Source organism: Parus major, chromosome 2, assembly GCF_001522545.3.
Source record: "Parus major isolate Abel chromosome 2, Parus_major1.1, whole genome shotgun sequence".
Taxonomy (NCBI): Eukaryota; Metazoa; Chordata; class Aves; order Passeriformes; family Paridae; genus Parus; species Parus major.
Window position 1 is genome coordinate 82,686,424 of NC_031769.1, and position 16,680 is coordinate 82,703,103.

Below are 16,680 nucleotides of genomic sequence, written 5' to 3' on the forward strand. Positions count from 1 at the left end.
TTGAAATTTCAGGGAAGAAGCAAAGAAAGACTGAGTTTTAGAGCTAGTGAAGGAGCTGAATGTAAATCAGGAGTATGCTACAGAAGGTGTCTGTTCCCTGGTGATAACATAAATCTGCCTGAGGTTTTCTATGGGAACAGACAAACAAGGTCAGACACCTTAATGAGAGCGTGATTTTTATCTTTTTAATGTATTTTTAAAATCTTTTAAGTACTCCTCAGCCAAATCTGCAGTTAGCAACCTTGTATAAAACTGCTTGAGGCTGGGGGTGAGATGGGGGCAGTGTGAGCAATGTGTCAGCAAATCAGGCATCAAATCAACAAAAACATCAGCCATACATTGACCAGCGATGTTCACTTTAACTCCATATAACATCTAACAATGCATATTCTTTTTGGCATTATTCAGACAGGGCCTTTTAGATACTACAATCCTCCTTTTCTTTTGTTCAGAAAGGAGAGGGAAAGTCTGTTTCCTTCAGAGACATTCAAGAAAGGAAAATGGAAAACATTCCCACTGCAGTCACTCTAACCTAGCAACAGTTCAGGTGACCTCATAGGAGCTTTTCCACAATAGTGACTAACATATTCTCACTTGATTGCTTGAAATTTCTGGTTTTCAACATTTTCCTAATGACAGATCTCAAACTATTTCAGTGGAAGCAGATGACTTTGCAGTTCACATTTAAGGAGTAATATGTGGCACAGATTTGCATTTTCTAGCCAACTTTCTGAAACATCTCTGTAGTAGAATGTAGCTCCACAAATTGCAGACTGAAATCCACAGATCTAGCTCTGCCTTGGATCTGACATGAGCAGCTGCTTTTTCTGACAGGCTCTAGCAACTGCAGTCAGAAGGTGCCTAGAAGCCTGTTAATACTATTGAATGTGTGCAAGAAAAATAATTTATCTTTCTCTTTCAGAGCAACAATGGTTATGAAGGACAATACAAAAGCACTCTGTAATAAAAGCCTTATTGTTACCCCACTAAAATAATGCACAAAGAAAGTGAGTGATTTAAAAGCCTGTTTTAAGCACGGGAAGCAAGGGTATTTTCCATGCTTTAACCACAACATACTATAAAAAAGTTGCATACCATTCTTCAGTGTGAGATAAATTCAGCCTAAATTTAGTTCAACAGCCATCTTCTCTCCACAAACATCTTTCACTGTACTCACTACTGAGATACCTGTTAAGACCTGCACCAGCTCCTAGTCTGCAGGAGAAGTTACAAGTGGGAACACTTCAGGTCTATGATCAGGTTTAACTGATGGTTACATGAATGCTTTCATCCAGTCCTTGAGACAGAGACAGTGAAAATAAGCAGCTAATTCTAATACATAAATGTACAGTGTCTTTTACTGAGACTTGAACAACTTATTCTCACTTAATTGTAAATGAAAAAAATTGCATATAGTCATTAAATAAATAAGCAGAATATATAAATGACCTACCAGCACTGTTCTCAGTAAAAGCACCAGGTTTCTCAAGATGGAAAAGGAAAAACAAGGAAACTGACCAATAAGATCAGTGTTTCTGTAGTTCAGCACAGAAGAAATGCAAGAAAAATGAAAAGAAGTTTCATCAAATTATGAACTTCAAGACAAGGTAACCCAAGGCCTTTTGACCTACAATTCATTAATATATAACTATCAAGCAACAGGATGTAACCTGGACTTTACAATCCCAGCCTAGAAAAACATGATCTCTCTTTTGATCAGCAGTGGTGCTGGGACTTCCACACCCATGGCAAAACTGTGCAGAGATTGCCTTTCTTCAGATAAGGTTTAGCACACACGCACACACAAAAAAAGAAGAAACTGAAACAGTGAAGTGCTATCCATTTCCACCATTCCCAATAAATAATCGTCTCTGCCCTGTAAAACAAAGGCAACTTAACAAGTACGGGACAGACTTCATTCCATGCATGTCAGCAGGACTTTGGCAAGTGCTCCATAATTCAACAGTTTGTAGAATCTTGTCCTTTCTATGCCAAGTCTCTCTGTAACCATTCATCTTAAACAAGAAAGAATAACACCAAAAGAACAAAAGCACAAACACACACACACAGAAACTTCAGGAAAAAAATGAAGAATATTAATAAAAAGGGGGAAAAAAATCACCAAGAAACCTTAAAAACCTCACCCAACAACAAAACCAAGAAAAATCCAACTCAAAACAAAACAAAAAGTCAACCATCCCTGATCATAGCAGAATTATAGGAAACACTAATTTTTTTATGCAGTGGCCAACTAGAATAGTCTGGTCAAATCAATTTTCAGTCTGGTCAAAAGGCTCAAACAGGTGCAAGGGGTTTTTCTGTGACAGTTCTATATACACCTCATCCCATAATGAGGAGAAATAAGCAAACATGTGAGTTCTCAGTGATGAGCAAACAGAGATACAGCATCCCTTGTGTGAAAACCAGGAAATGTGGGAATAAATATTCTTGATTTTCAGGTGATTGGACTCCTACAGTCTTTTGAGAGGAAATCTGTGCACACAGGCAAGAAAAAAATGCAGCTGAGTATGTTCACTCACGTGCTCCCCTTCCCCTGGCAATTTGCACAGTAAAGTCAGAAGCCCAGCAATGAGACATACACCTCATATTCCAAACCAGCAAGACACAGCAGGGTAGAAGTCATTCATGCTCAGCGATCTAACTTGTGAAGAAGATATCTTTCAGAGAACATTTCCTTTTCATTCTTTGTTTGTTGCTTATGACAAAGCAAAGAAAACCCAGATCACTGGCTATGAAAGAGACAATCACTATATCAGAATAAACAGCACACCAAGTTTCCTCTTTGTAAGTAAAATCCTTTCAGCTTCTGATGCAGCGGCTCAGAAAAACTGTAACACAACACAAATGTAAAGGAAGTACAAACAGCAGCAAGATAAAGGAACCTCAAGAATTCTGAAAATGGAAACCAAATGTCAAATCTCAGAGAGATTGAGAAGACACCAGGGCAGCATGATAACTTCCAAAACTACTAAAGAGGCACAAATTCATCCATATGGCCTTACAGTATAAACTAGAACTCCATTTGACTTTGCCATCTATAACATATAAATTAACCAATTAAATTAAAATCAAAACAAAAATATCAAATAACATTCTCTAGTTTACTTTTTCTACCACAGGGTAAATATTCGTTAAATTCAATAAAATATTTGTTACAATTATGTGCAACACAGGTAATGTAAACCTTTAAATATCTCATACAGGTTATAGGTCTAGAATGGATTACTATTGTAGTAACTTGTTTCCAATATTATTTTACAGTATTTTGGAAAATTAATAATATTGCACAAATATTACACTTTCTAAAGAGCTGAAAACTTCAGCAGACATGAAGATGGAATAAACTAGATTATTAGTGGATATGGCTCAAGCAACAATTGGGGTTCTCTACTTTATTTTTTTAATAAGTTGCTGTTTTGTTTTAGCAGTCCAGTCTTTACTCTGAATTTCATAGATATTATAGTATGCAATTATTTTATGCTTTTGTTTTTTCAAACATTTATTTGAATTTCACATTACTTGTAAAAGATCATTCCATTTTTAAGGCAGGATCACATAGACAGACACAATGAAAATTATTTCCTTGCGGGCATGATAAAGTCACCCAAAACAAACAAGAAAAAATAATTTGTTTCTGTCAAAGAAATGGAAGTTATTAAATTATATTTTTGATCTTCCATTTGATTCTACTGATGAGAAACCCTACAGATTTATGTATTTTACAAATAAAGTTTCTTTGCCAGAAGAAAATAAAAAGAAATGAAGACCAGAAGCAAATAGAATGAGCACATCTGCAGAAGAGGAAGCAGGGATAGAAGTACACAAGTGTGGTTGCCCAAGGGTGAAGTTAACAAAAAATAAACAGAAGTCAAGGTAAGATGACACAGTTCAATGGAAGAAGTAATATCTCTCTAATTTCAAATTTTTCACAAACTTAACCAATCAGTCATTTAAATGTGTTGGGGTGCTGCTTCCCAGTCTTGGATGTGCCAGTGAATAACAGTTATAAAATTTGCTACCAGGGCATCTCCTCATTTCATGATATGCTGATATGCATCCCAAAACACAGCAGAGACCTGGCCACTCTGGTCCTTGTGAAACATTGCACAGCTGCCAAAGAAGATTAAACAGTCTCCTGCCCAGCTGGGACTCAGACTCCTGCACTGACACAATGTAGCTGAACTACTGAGGCCACAACCTCTGACAGAAAGGCCAAATGATTTGTTTGCTTGTGGCTGGTATCCTTAAATAGTCGTGTTTTGATACATCACCCCCACTTTTGATTAAGAATCATAGTGTATTATCTTCCAACAAAAGCCTAATTGTCCTTGCAGGCATTAAGGCATTCCTTCAAGATCTGGTACAGAGCAGCTGACATACCAGTTTCACAAGAGTCATTTTTAGGGCCAGAAGAGGCCAGAAGCACGATGACCGGACCTCCTGTAGTGGGTGGACCATGCCACGCTCCCCACTGCTACTTTAGAAAGCTCTCTCTCCAAGTGAAGGCAGGGATGGACCTGAACATGGGGTGGGCTTTAACTGATTAAAGAATAACATTGGAGCCTACAAATGCTTTTACACTTAGTAACCACAACCATGCTAGGGAGACTGATAGGTCTACCTGTATCAGTTTCCAAAACAAAGTAGAAGACAAGCCCTAAAGAAAATCTTTTAAAAAGCAGCCAAATCCCAGGATTTGGGTACATGCCCACTGCAGTTAATGAAAAAACTGCCTGAAAAAGCACTGTAAGGTCTGTATCACTAATAGCTATATCATAGGACTATTAAAGTACCACCCACATATTCAGCGTGTAGCAAAGACCACACTACAAGCTGGTGCCATGCTGTACAACTCCAATGGGTTGTATATCAGTAAAGAGGAATGAAATGGCAGAGCAGTTAACATAATTTAATTATTTACCTAATCTGCTGAATCACATGCTGAAGAAAAACAGAAGTCTTAGGTGGTTAAGGGCAAAAAAGCACAGATAAGTTCTATTTTGGAAAGGTAAAATTCTGCAATCTAAAGTGATATCACATCTCACAGTCAGAAACAGACAGTTTTAACTCTTTAGCTTGGGAGATGTGCTCTAAGCAAAATCTCACCAATAATTCATGCTGGAGGATGGGTAAGAAGCTTCACCTTCAAAAAAAATGTGGTCTGGAAAAGCAAAGTAGAAAAACAGCACTCTAGGTAGGGATGGTGAAACCTTGCTCTTTTCACGACGACATCTGCCAGAAGAGAAGTTGCAGATGAACCAAAACATGAATACAAAAAATAAACGTTTAAGCTTTAGGACTCAAATATGTTTAACCATCACCACCTCAGCTGGCCAAAATCAAAAGATTGATGTTAAAGTGACTTTCAGAGAAAACAGTGAAGCAGTAGTGCAAAGCATTCAGTGAACAGCCATCCAATCCTATCCCCACCTACATTTTTGACTTCTTCCTTCATTATCCACAAACTTACGAAGTTTTTTCCCCATTTATCAAGTATTGAGCTATTAGTCTCACTCCATTCCAAGCAACAATAATACTAAAATAAAGAAAACACTTAAGAAAAACATCACATTGCTTGTGCTCAACTGAAATGTCATCCAGTTCCTTCATCTGTGACTAAATCAGGCTGCTGTGCATGGTATGCTTCAACAGGAAAAGAGAACTCTACTATTTTTATGTTATTGATAAATAAGCATAATGGCACTGGTTAGTTAAAAAACCAAACCAAACCAACAAAATTCCAAAGCCATCAAGTGTTTTAATGATTTTTATATGCCAGCACACCCCATCTTTTAGATAGTTTCCATTTAAAATTCTGTTTAATGTATCCTGTAGGCATATGCATTACTTAATGGATTTTAAATCTCTCAAAACCAAAAAGGATATAGGCTTCATGTAGTGCAAACTAGAGCACATTATTAAGAAAATCTTGATAAATCAGACAGCTGTCAACACACCCAGACAGTATCAAATGAGAGAGGAAGGAGCCAAATACCCTCCCTCTTTATCACACACATTCAAATCAGGGATGATTATTGTGGGCATTTTACTGTTGTGTGGCACTGGCTCAGGACACAGGAAAAAGGCAGGAGTCAGGATCATTATGGGCTTTACAAAGTAAAACCAAGCCCTTCCTGTCAGCAGACTGTAAGCCACAGGAATGGCGTTACATGCTATCCATGAGAAAACACCACCGAGAAACAGGAGGCATCTGCTGCTGAGGAGCTTTAAATGCTGCTCAGTGCAAACATGCTTGAGGCTGCCCTGTGAGTACTGATGGGGCATCACAGCAGTGATTGTAAGATTTTGTAGACATGCCTGAGCCAGATGCACACTCAGCAGAGCCTGCAACACCCACACAGGAAGATATCCAAACAGGATATATTAGACTACCTTATAACATGAACTGCATGTTATAGAATGCATGTTAACTGCATATATAGAAGTTGCAAGAGGCACAAATCTTCAAATGCAAGCAACAAAAAGTAGTGATTTAGAGCTGGTCTTTTAACCAAGAGAAAAAACTTACATCTCCTTGTCAAAAACAGAGAAAGAGCAGCATTAATGACATCAAATTTCCGCCAGGCTCCTTGTCTTGCCTGAACAGCTTTTCATATCAAAAAGGGTGACAAGTCTCACAAGCTCTTTTCAGTGCTGGAGCACTTAATGACTGTCTTCAACTCTGGACCTTATCCTGCAGCTGTCACCTCACTGGTTACAAGGTGCTTACAAGGCCTCTTCTCCCTACCAGACACTCACTTTCCAGACACTTATGAAAAGCTAGTACATTAGGCTTTTCTTTCTCTCTTGTCAATTATACTGAAGATAAAACTAAACTAACCGGTGAAAAAACAAATAAATATTTTTCAAAAAAATACAGGCAAAGAGGATCATGAAATAAACTTCATCTTATATTTAGCACTGCATGGCCACACAAGCTGTTGGCAGACTCTGCTGAAATAAAGGTGTCTGTCCCATCTGAAAGATCCCACCTGCAACAATGAATGAAAACATGGGTTTGGAAGTGTCTGACTACAGAGTTTCTCCTCACAACTGATGAAAACCACAACAAAGATATCCTGGACTCAGTGAACTCAGTAAGTCTTTTGCCACTGATGTTGCAGAAGCCAAGTTTTCTTTCTGGCAGAACCTCAGCAGAGCTCCTCTGCTTTTCAACAGTTTCACCTCTGTGCTGACAGTCCCACTTGCTGGCTCCCCGCAGTGAGAATGCAACTTTCAGGTACCAGGAGAACACACAGCATCACCAGCAGGACACCTAGAGAAGCTTTAGGAAGTGGACAGTGACTCCGTGGTACTGCCCTGGGCATCCATCCAGCTGTCTTTTAGCTGTGCAAAGGCACAGTTCTTTTAGATGCTCTTACTACATCTTATGGAAAACCAGAAGAATACAACTAATGTCTTAAAAAAATAAAAGGGCAGAGAGGAAAATAAAATCAATTTAAAAAGCAAACAAGGCTATCTTCATGTATTACCACCCTGACTATTCACTGTTTCTGGTTCTAAAATGAGTCAGAGAGGTCAAGGAAATCTGAGGACGCCAGATAAAGTCAGACCCGCCACAATTTCTCTGGTCAGCTCCTCTGAAGTAGGAAGGCCAGTGACATAGTGCTAACTGGTGAAATTACCAGCATAGAGAGAGCACTCCCTGAGCCAGGGCCTAACACGTGACATGTGTTGGCACTGTGCTTACCCAGGAGTGATGAGAACACTCAATGGTTAGCAAGCACACCTAGCATCCCCTCTCTTTATTTGACTTCCCAGACAGGAAAATCCTGCATGCAGCTTACAGAGCCTTGTTCCTCCAAATAATTCTCTTCTGAGCCCAACATAAACTGCAAATCAATAACGAAAACAACAAGGCAGAAAAAACCTGGAGTTACACCTACCAAAACAAAAGTGGAAGGGACTTGTCTCCCTTGTTTTTTAATTCTAGCCCAGAAGAAACAACAGTGGTGCAAATCCAAGTTATTCCTGAAAGCTCACCTGACCCATGTACTTCAGGTTAAATGCTGCAGAATTAGCATGGGCTACTCACAGCAGCATAGGAAGGAAGGGTACATTCTTCTGCCATGAACACAAAACCATTTCCACAGCCACAGCTGTGGCACATGATAATTGACAAAAGCATGGGGCTCCTTCACACCTTCACATGACACAGCATATAAAGGCTGTTCTCCCCTTACCCAAATGCATATCATGCACATATATCTGATGTAGAGTGAGTGCTATCTGGCTGTATGCCATAATTTCTGCTTCTAAGTCAGTAATATATAAGAAGTAGGACTAAACAGTATATAAATTATATTCACTGTTTAGATTCAGCTGCTTCTGTACAGAATTACTTTCCCTTCTATGAACTTCCTCTATAACAATATGAATAAAGAAATTATTATGGACTATACTGACACAGGCACAAGCAGATCTGGTTGATCACTCCTTGTTGCTTGACAAAAGGATGCCACAAAATGCTGACTTCAAAGCAAGTACATTTCCAACTCAGATTGCAGTCACTCCAGGCCTCCTAGCAAGCTAAATTCAATCTCACAGCATCTGGGAACAGATCAGACTCAGCCAGCAAAAGATGAGTATGTTTAAGGAACTGCTTGACCAAACTTTTTTCCCTCACCCTGAGTAGGGGGTGACAAAATTATATGACAAAACTACTGCTATGCAATAATAGAAGACATGAGAGATCGTAACCACTTGTGAATCATCACTATCCATGTTCAGAGCCAGAGAAACAGACATGGAGGCATTTCTGCATCCAGACACGGAAACGTTTGTGCATCAGGGTCTTAAGCTGTGCCAGGGGAAGTTCGGGATAGACATTAGAAAAAAAATTCTTCACAGAATGAGAAGCCCATTTCAATGGCTGGACACACCTCCCCCAGGGAGGTGGTGGAGTCACTGTCCCTGGAGGTGTTTAAAAAAAGACTAGACGTGTGCCGTGGTTTAAAACCAATAACTAAGAAAATTACTTATTTCTTGCTGTGAGATATGGATTAGAACAAGAGCAAAACAGGCATAAAACTTAAAAGGAATAAACAAAGTTTATTGACAAACTACAATAATAAGATCACCAGAATAAACTTCCAGAAAAACCTTTTCATCCCCTATCTACCTACTATTATTTTGTTCACACGACAACAGAGACAAGAACTTTGGAACTTAGGTGGTTAAAACAGTCTCAATTCTTGCTACAGTCTTTTCACCTGTCTTTGTAGAGAAACAGAAGTTTCTTCCTGTTAGTTTATGGAGTTTCTCACAAGAAAACTATTTTTGTTATAGTTTTCCATTGCCCTGATATCAGCTGCCCAGAGCTGCTGTTATCAGAGCCCACCCCTCCCATTTTCACATCACTCTGAGGTGTGTATTATGGGCCATGAGTCTAGGGATAGCATTTTTAAGGATGAGTATTCAAAGGCAAAAAAAGTCGTCTTCATCTGTTGCTGTGAGCTTCACTAGACAACAGTTTTCTCATGGCCTCTCAAGGCTTCAAATCTCCCAGCACTTCACTATACCATAATCACTCAAGTTTACACTTTGAACACTTTATTCCTCCCTAGATCCTTATCATGAATTAAAGGAGTTCTTTTCAGGACTTCATTGTCCATCTCCATAGTTTTAATAGAAAGATATTTCAGCTAAATTAAAGCATCTTCTTAATTCTCTACCTTTTCTGAAGCTTCTTTTCTTTCCTGTCACTGGTAGTTTATAAAGTCTCTTTTCATGTTGATCACTCTTTTTTCTCTCTGGATAAAAGATTAATCCGCAAGTCTCATCTGGGTAATGAAAGAGTTAAAATCTTGCCCAGGCTGTTGTAGGTAGTTCTGTGGCCTCAGCCGGTGCAGGAACTGGAGCCGTCTGCGATGGAGAGTTCCTCATGGCTGCTCTGGAGAGTGTAGTCGCCGCCCCAGCCCGCTGCAGGCCCAGAGTCTCTCTCCTTCACTCAGCAGTTTCTAGTGAATTTAGTTACAGCAAAAACCCTGCAGCCAAGCCAGAGATCGGCTCAGCCTGGCCCGGCCCGGCCTGAGCCCAGGGAAAACCTTCCTCAGGGCCCGCATCTCCTGGCCGGGAGACGCGGCAGGCCCAGCCCTGTCCCCGCCCGGCCGCATGGCCTGGGCTGGGAACAGGAGGCCGGAGCTCCGCGCTCTTCACAGCCAGGAAACAAAGAGAACGGAGAGCTCTGGTTTTACACTTTAAGGTAGGGTTCACAAGTTGATCCCACTTTTGAATGGCCTAAACTGCTGTCAATTCTCAGCAATCACCGATAATTGGTCAGGAGAAAAGACGCCAGGCAGTTCCCAAAAACTTCAACTTTTCTTAAAGGTAAAGTAACTCCATGACAGCGTGGCACTCAGTGCCTATGGTTTAGTTGACAAGGTGGTGTCAGGCCTTAGGTTGGACTTGATCTCCAAAGGTCTTTTCCAACCTAGTTCATTCTGTGATTCTGATTTACAAACATTCATTTGTTGGCTATAATGTAAATATCACATCCTCACAAGAGGATGCACTAGATTTGACAGAGCAGTTGGTCTGCTAGACTTAGAATCACAGTAACAGAGTACACTGAAGGTTTTGCCTGGCATGTAAGTGTCAAAAACCATGCTCACTGATATCAAAAATCACATATCCTTTGTGCTTATTATGAAGCAGCAAATGAATGCCCAGAAGCAGAGGCCTCCGAACATATGCTTGAGATAAGCATCAAAAAGTTCACCTTGAGTAAATCAAACACTTCCATGTACTCAAGCCTTGCATACAAGCCTTAATGAAAGTACTATTTGCACACAGTCCCATTTCCCATTTAATATCCAAAGACTTGTTAATGAATCAACCTTATTCAAATTATCCTGACCATGCTGTTGTTAAAAGCAAGCTATGCTGTATCACACATGTCCTTGACCACAGGATTAGGTCCAGAGAGACAGGGTAGGAAGAGAGAGAATTTAATTTCACTACAGCTTCTTCTCGCAAAGCAAATTATGATTTAAAAGTTTAATCTTCCACTGAATGAATACTTGGCATGTTTATAGTCTTGGCAAATGACATCTAAATTAAACACACATGATTGGTGTCACATAACAAGTTTAGCTTCTTATTTTAAACTTGGAAGAGTCTGAACAATTGAAAATATCTGGGTTGGGCTTACGAATTCCTCACACCTTTTTTGTGCACTCAGTCTGCTGGTAGAAGTAGGTGACATGAAATGATGAAAAGGAATCTGAAGATTCAGAAGAAATTTGAAACAGAAAGAAAAAAAGAAGCCAAAGAAGAAAAGGAAGGACTTTCTATACTAGCAATATTAATGAGAAAATAGAATGTAGCATAATATTGCTTTTCTTTTCTGATGCAGAGCAGGATGGAACAGCCTTAGGATGGAAAAAAACCCTCTATGTATGATATTAATACTGAAAAATTAGTGCTAGCATGAATAGGAAAAACATATAATAAAAAAATAAATAGCCTAACCATAACCTTACTTAGCAGTTTCTCCCTTGAATCAGCAAACTTATAACCACAAAGAACTGCTGTCATGTAGTCAGGCAATTTGGTTTTGCATTTTCATTACATATATATACAAAAGGAAATTTCTGTCAATCCCTAAATATCTTCATTTTCAAAAGAAGAAAAAAGTAATATGAAATCTTATTCTGACTTCATTGGTATTAGCAAGTAACATTTGCAGGTAATCATTTCCATCACTTAGCAGTCTCTTCTTCAGGTAGTCTGAAGAAAAGCCACAGACATACAGAGCACCAACACAGCTAGGTACTGCCAAATATTTTCCTAGACAGTCTCTTGGTATAAACTGAGGAAGGGGGGAGGGAGATGAGGCACGAGAAAGACTATTTAAAGGACAGGTATACAGGTTTGCAGCACTTCTAACAAGAAAGATGGATGTTCCTCCCAGTGCCCAACTGGCAGCAGCCAGCTGGGTTCATCCTGGTCCTGCACAGGGGCTCAATCATGCCCTGGTGTGGAGCCAGCTGGAAAGGCTGTGTTATTCCTCACTGGGGCTGCCCCACCACCCTGCCAGTGATGCACAATACATTAAAAATCAACAACACCAGCAAAAGTGAAGATGCTGAGAAGAAAAGTAACTTCATGTTTGACTTCTCCAGTTCATGAGCATTGCCTGTAAATCTGTAGTGAGGCACAAGCAGGGGTGAGGAACAGGAAGGTTCCATTCATTCCTCTGCTGCAGGCAGATCACTCTACAACACAGACAGACCCCTCCACCTCTTCAAACTCATCCAGTTTGTCCTTCTCTGGAAGGAAGTGCTACTACAGCAAAGTGCTCAGACACCATGGAAGAGAAGTATCTTGACAACATGCCCAGTGACCGAGACCCAAAAGCGACTTCGGCATCACACTGAGCGCAAGAAGCCTTGTGTGAGGAAAATTCAGCCTCTACTACAGAGGAACTCCAACCAACAGGGTGTGGAAGCCAACACCAGCAGATCTTGCTAAACTCCAGGCTGATGCCAGACCCAAAAAAGTGACTCAAAAAAAGGAAAGATGCAAAACTCTCAGGCCAACACATCTCTCCCTGCCCTGAGCCACACAGGTCACTTCACCCCATGTCAAACACAGGATGTACCTTATGAAACTACACAAGAAAACTATGAAGGCAAATGAGAAGCTTCACCGGCAGCACAGAGATGGCAGAACTCCTTGTTGTAAGGCCAGAAACATGGGATCCTGTGCTGCCTCAAGTTTTGGCAAGAGGGCTTCAGTCTTACCTTTGCCCTGCAGCTTTGGCTGACAGTACACCAGAAGAAGCTTCAATCAAATTGTGAAAGTCTACCATTTAAACAATCTAGACCTCTTCTTTAATTAAAATGAACTCACAAAAATTCCATGAATACAAAGATAAAATAAACCACACAAACATCCAGTAAAATAAAATATTTAAAGAAATAAACAGCAGTTTCTTAAATCCAGCTCAGGGAATGCTCCTTCAATGTCAAATGCCAAAGCAAAGCAACTGCAGCTTCCTTTTACAGTATCACCACACAGGGATGCAGCGACACATATGGATGGCGGCAGACAAGCTCTGTGTACTGTCTGAAACACAAAACCCCATCCCTGCATTTTCACTTCAGGTTTTCAATCACCTTGTCACTCAATACATGCCAGTAAGCCAAGGATTGCAATCATTGAAACACTAGTTTTTCACACAGATTACATTAGCACCAACTGTCTTAAAAACAAAGAGCCTAATTTGCCAAAATCTAATAGTCCTAGTATACATAGGATTTTCAAAAACATAACTCTTTCCAAAAAAAGCGAAAACAAAGCATGTAACAGAGATGCCTGTCACTGTTAGTAAGACATCTGCACTGTTGCAGACTTTCTTCTGCTCCCACCTGGACACCCTTTTTTGAGAGCTACAGTGGTGTGAACAGAACTTTGAGATCAAGAGCTTCCTGGTCATTTGCTGTGGCCACCTTTTGGTAAAATGGGCATGTAAAATGTCATCAAAAATATGTATCTATTTAAATGATTGACATGTAGAAGCATAGAAGGCTTTAGAGTTGGAAGGGACCTTACAGCTAGTCTTCTTGTCTTCTGCCATGATTACAGGAAAAAGCCTTAAGATGAGACAGGAGAGATTAAAGATTGACTGTTAGGGTGGTCAGGCACTGGAACAGGTTGCCCAGGGAGGTGGTGGTGTCCCCATCTCTGCAGGTGTTCAAGAGGTGTCTGGATCTGGTGCTGGGTGATGTGTTTTAGGGGTTACAGTGATAGGACTGGGTGGATGGCTGGATTGGCTGAGCTTGAAGGTCTCTTCCAAACCTGATGAGTCTATGATTCTTCCAACCCCCCTGCCATGGGCAGGGACACCTTCCACTAAATCAGGTTGCTTAGCGCTCCATCCAGCCTTGCCTTGAACACTTCAGGTATGGGGCATTCCTAACTTCTTTGGGCACCCTGTTCCAGTACCTCACCACCCCCACAGCAAAGAATTTTTCCTAATATTCAATCTAAACCTACTCTTTTTCAGTTTGAATACATTCTTCCTTGTACTATGACTACATGGCCTTGCAAACAGTCCTTCTCCAGATCTCCTCTAAAGCCTCTTTAGGTACCGAAGGTGCTGTAAGGTGTCCCTGGAGCCATCTCTTCCCGAGGCTAACCCCATCTCTCTCTGCCGGGAATACACAGGGGAGGCGCTCCAGCCCTCTAATGCTCAGTTTACAGTATCGCTTCGGTTTTCGAATCCTTAAAACCTGGGGCGGAAGAAAAGCAGAGCTGGAGGGGAAAAAAGGTCTTTTTTCATATGGATACCAAACGTTTGTTTGGCGATGCCGGTATTTTTAAGCGAGGTCGGGTGTTTGCCCGCAGCGCTCAGCGAGGGAGCCGAGAGGCCCAGGCGCCGCCCGGGGGAGCTCTGCTGTCCTCGGCTGCCGGAGCCTCTCTCCTCTTCCTCCTCCTCCTCTCCCTCCTCCTTCCCTCAACCTGAGCCCAGCCCGAGCTGCAGCAGCTGCCGGCCCCCCGAGCTACTCCAGCGTCACAGAGGGGACGCTCCTACTGCTTTTTTAAGTAGTCCTTTTAAACATTATTTTTAGCTATTGCCTTCTTATTGTTCACGATGGAAAACAAATACAGGAGCCAAAAGAGAAATCCCCTTTCCTCCGGCAAAACTGCGCTAATTACGCCATCATTAGAGAATTAACTTCGTCGAATCACAAAAGTGTGGGCCTGGGGGAACAGCTGTCTGGCTGATTTGGTAGCAGTCCTCAGAGTTATAAAACTGATAAATGTTTAATTCCCTTGGTTTGCGAATCAGCATTGTCCATGACATTCAAGGGATAACCCTTCCTTAACCAATGAAATAACCTGCTTCCAAGACGTCTTTAACACAGATATCTTATTACCAAAGTTTATTTCTAAGCAACGTCTGTGTGGCAAACTATCAGTGAAATTGAGAACTTTAATATTTTTCTATTTAAAAAAAAAGAAATCATACAAAATTTATGGGAGAAAACCATGCATAAGGCATGGAGATCTTAAAATATTTTGACTTACCATTACAACAATAGACCTAAAACAGTCTGTAATTTTAAAAAGTAAGCAAATATATAAGTACTTAGAGTGTTTAACTTAGAAAAAGGAAACGAGTAGATGATTTCTAATAATCATTTCCTAATTTTACAGTAAATCCAAAAAACAACAGCAGTAATGTTACCTTTCTAAAATCTAGCCTGTGACAGAATAGTAGTAGCACATTAATTGCATCTTCAGGGTAGAAGGCATCAGGAGAAAAAGAATGAATGTGAAAGCCATACTTGTACAAACTGGGAAAAAAAAACCAAAACAAAAGAAGAAAAAAAACCCAACTTGTAGAAACAAAGAAAATAAAAATTCAAGAAAGATACAAAAAAAAAAGAGAAGGATGTGACCTGCCAGATTGATCCTATCTTGGCAACTGTTGGTAAGAAGCTATGCTTAAAAATTGGAGTACTACAAAGCTAAAACACTGATAAAAGGATAAAAAAGCCTAAATCCACTTGATAAACAAGGAAGAGGATTTTCTTCTGAAAAAAGTCATTATTTTACCCTATCCAATGGTCCTGAACCACACATCACACTTTACTTGTATTAATTATCTGTGTCATAATAAGGAGTCACATTTTACATTTTCAACAAAATTCATGACCATTAATAACATGTAGGGAATTTGTTTAGAAATTGAGAAGAGCAGGGAGGAAATGCCTACTCCCTCCAAAAAGAAACAGCAAGGCTACTCAAAGAATTAGATGTATGAACTACTAGATTTGCTGCTTTGTGCATGCAGAGGGATTCAGAATTTGGGTTTTCTGAACCTAACCTACAGATATTTTCATTATTTAATACTGAGAATGTCATTCTGCAACTGAGCCCTCAGTTTAAAACAACTCACTAATGTTTTTAATAGTTTTTTAAGAATGGCATTAACACTCTACCCAGACTTATCCAAAGGCTGTCTAAAGGGCCATGCTTTCCAGCTGTAAATGGTCTGCAGAGAAATCCAGTACTGCCAGATACCCAGTATATCTGTTCTGTTTTTTTCACTAAAATGTTGAAAGCTAATCTTCATTGAAAGCTAATCTTCAGTACCACAAGTAAGGCATTGTCTACAAAAAAAAAGACTACTGTCTCTACTCCTGTTGCATATACAATAAATTTTCTACAGTACCTCATTTTGGAGCAAGAAAGAAAAGCGGAAGCAGGTTTTTTACAGTCACTATAGTGGGATTATGCATCACGTAACAGAAAATAATAAAGTCATGGAATAAAACCAGATGCCTTAGGCATATTTGACTTCCTGACAGAAATATGTTTACTATTACATCAATCATTCTACAGTTTGATCCAGAGTTTCCAAAGCAGTGGCTGTTTTTGTCACATTAGTTTTTCCTCATATAAATTTGAATTAAGCTGCAGTTTGGAGTGATTTCATACAAATCCCTACCTAGTTAGATCACATGGTGTATTATATCTATCTGAAAATGAAAATACTTTTATAGAATAATTGCCATGAAAATACTTTTATAGAATAATTGCCATAAATATACAATTTCATATAGGTAGTTTTAGAAAGTAGATTTTTTTTCATCACATCAATTTACTCATCCCTATTAAATACTT

General features: G+C 39.8%; 1 protein-coding gene across 3 annotated transcripts in view; it reads right to left on the reverse strand.

Annotated features, from left to right (window-relative positions):
* Nucleotides 1-16,680, reverse strand: part of LOC107216002 (protein cordon-bleu-like) — a 58,801-nt gene that overhangs the window by 20,584 nt on the left and 21,537 nt on the right. The window contains exon 1 of one of the 3 annotated variants that reach the window (XM_033512161.1): nt 1,454-1,473. The exons of the other annotated variants lie outside the window; for them this stretch is intronic. The gene's annotated coding sequence lies outside the window, so the exon portion shown is untranslated. Of the gene's footprint in view, nt 1-1,453; nt 1,474-16,680 lie in introns of those variants that run through there. 3 annotated transcript variants of the gene reach the window in all.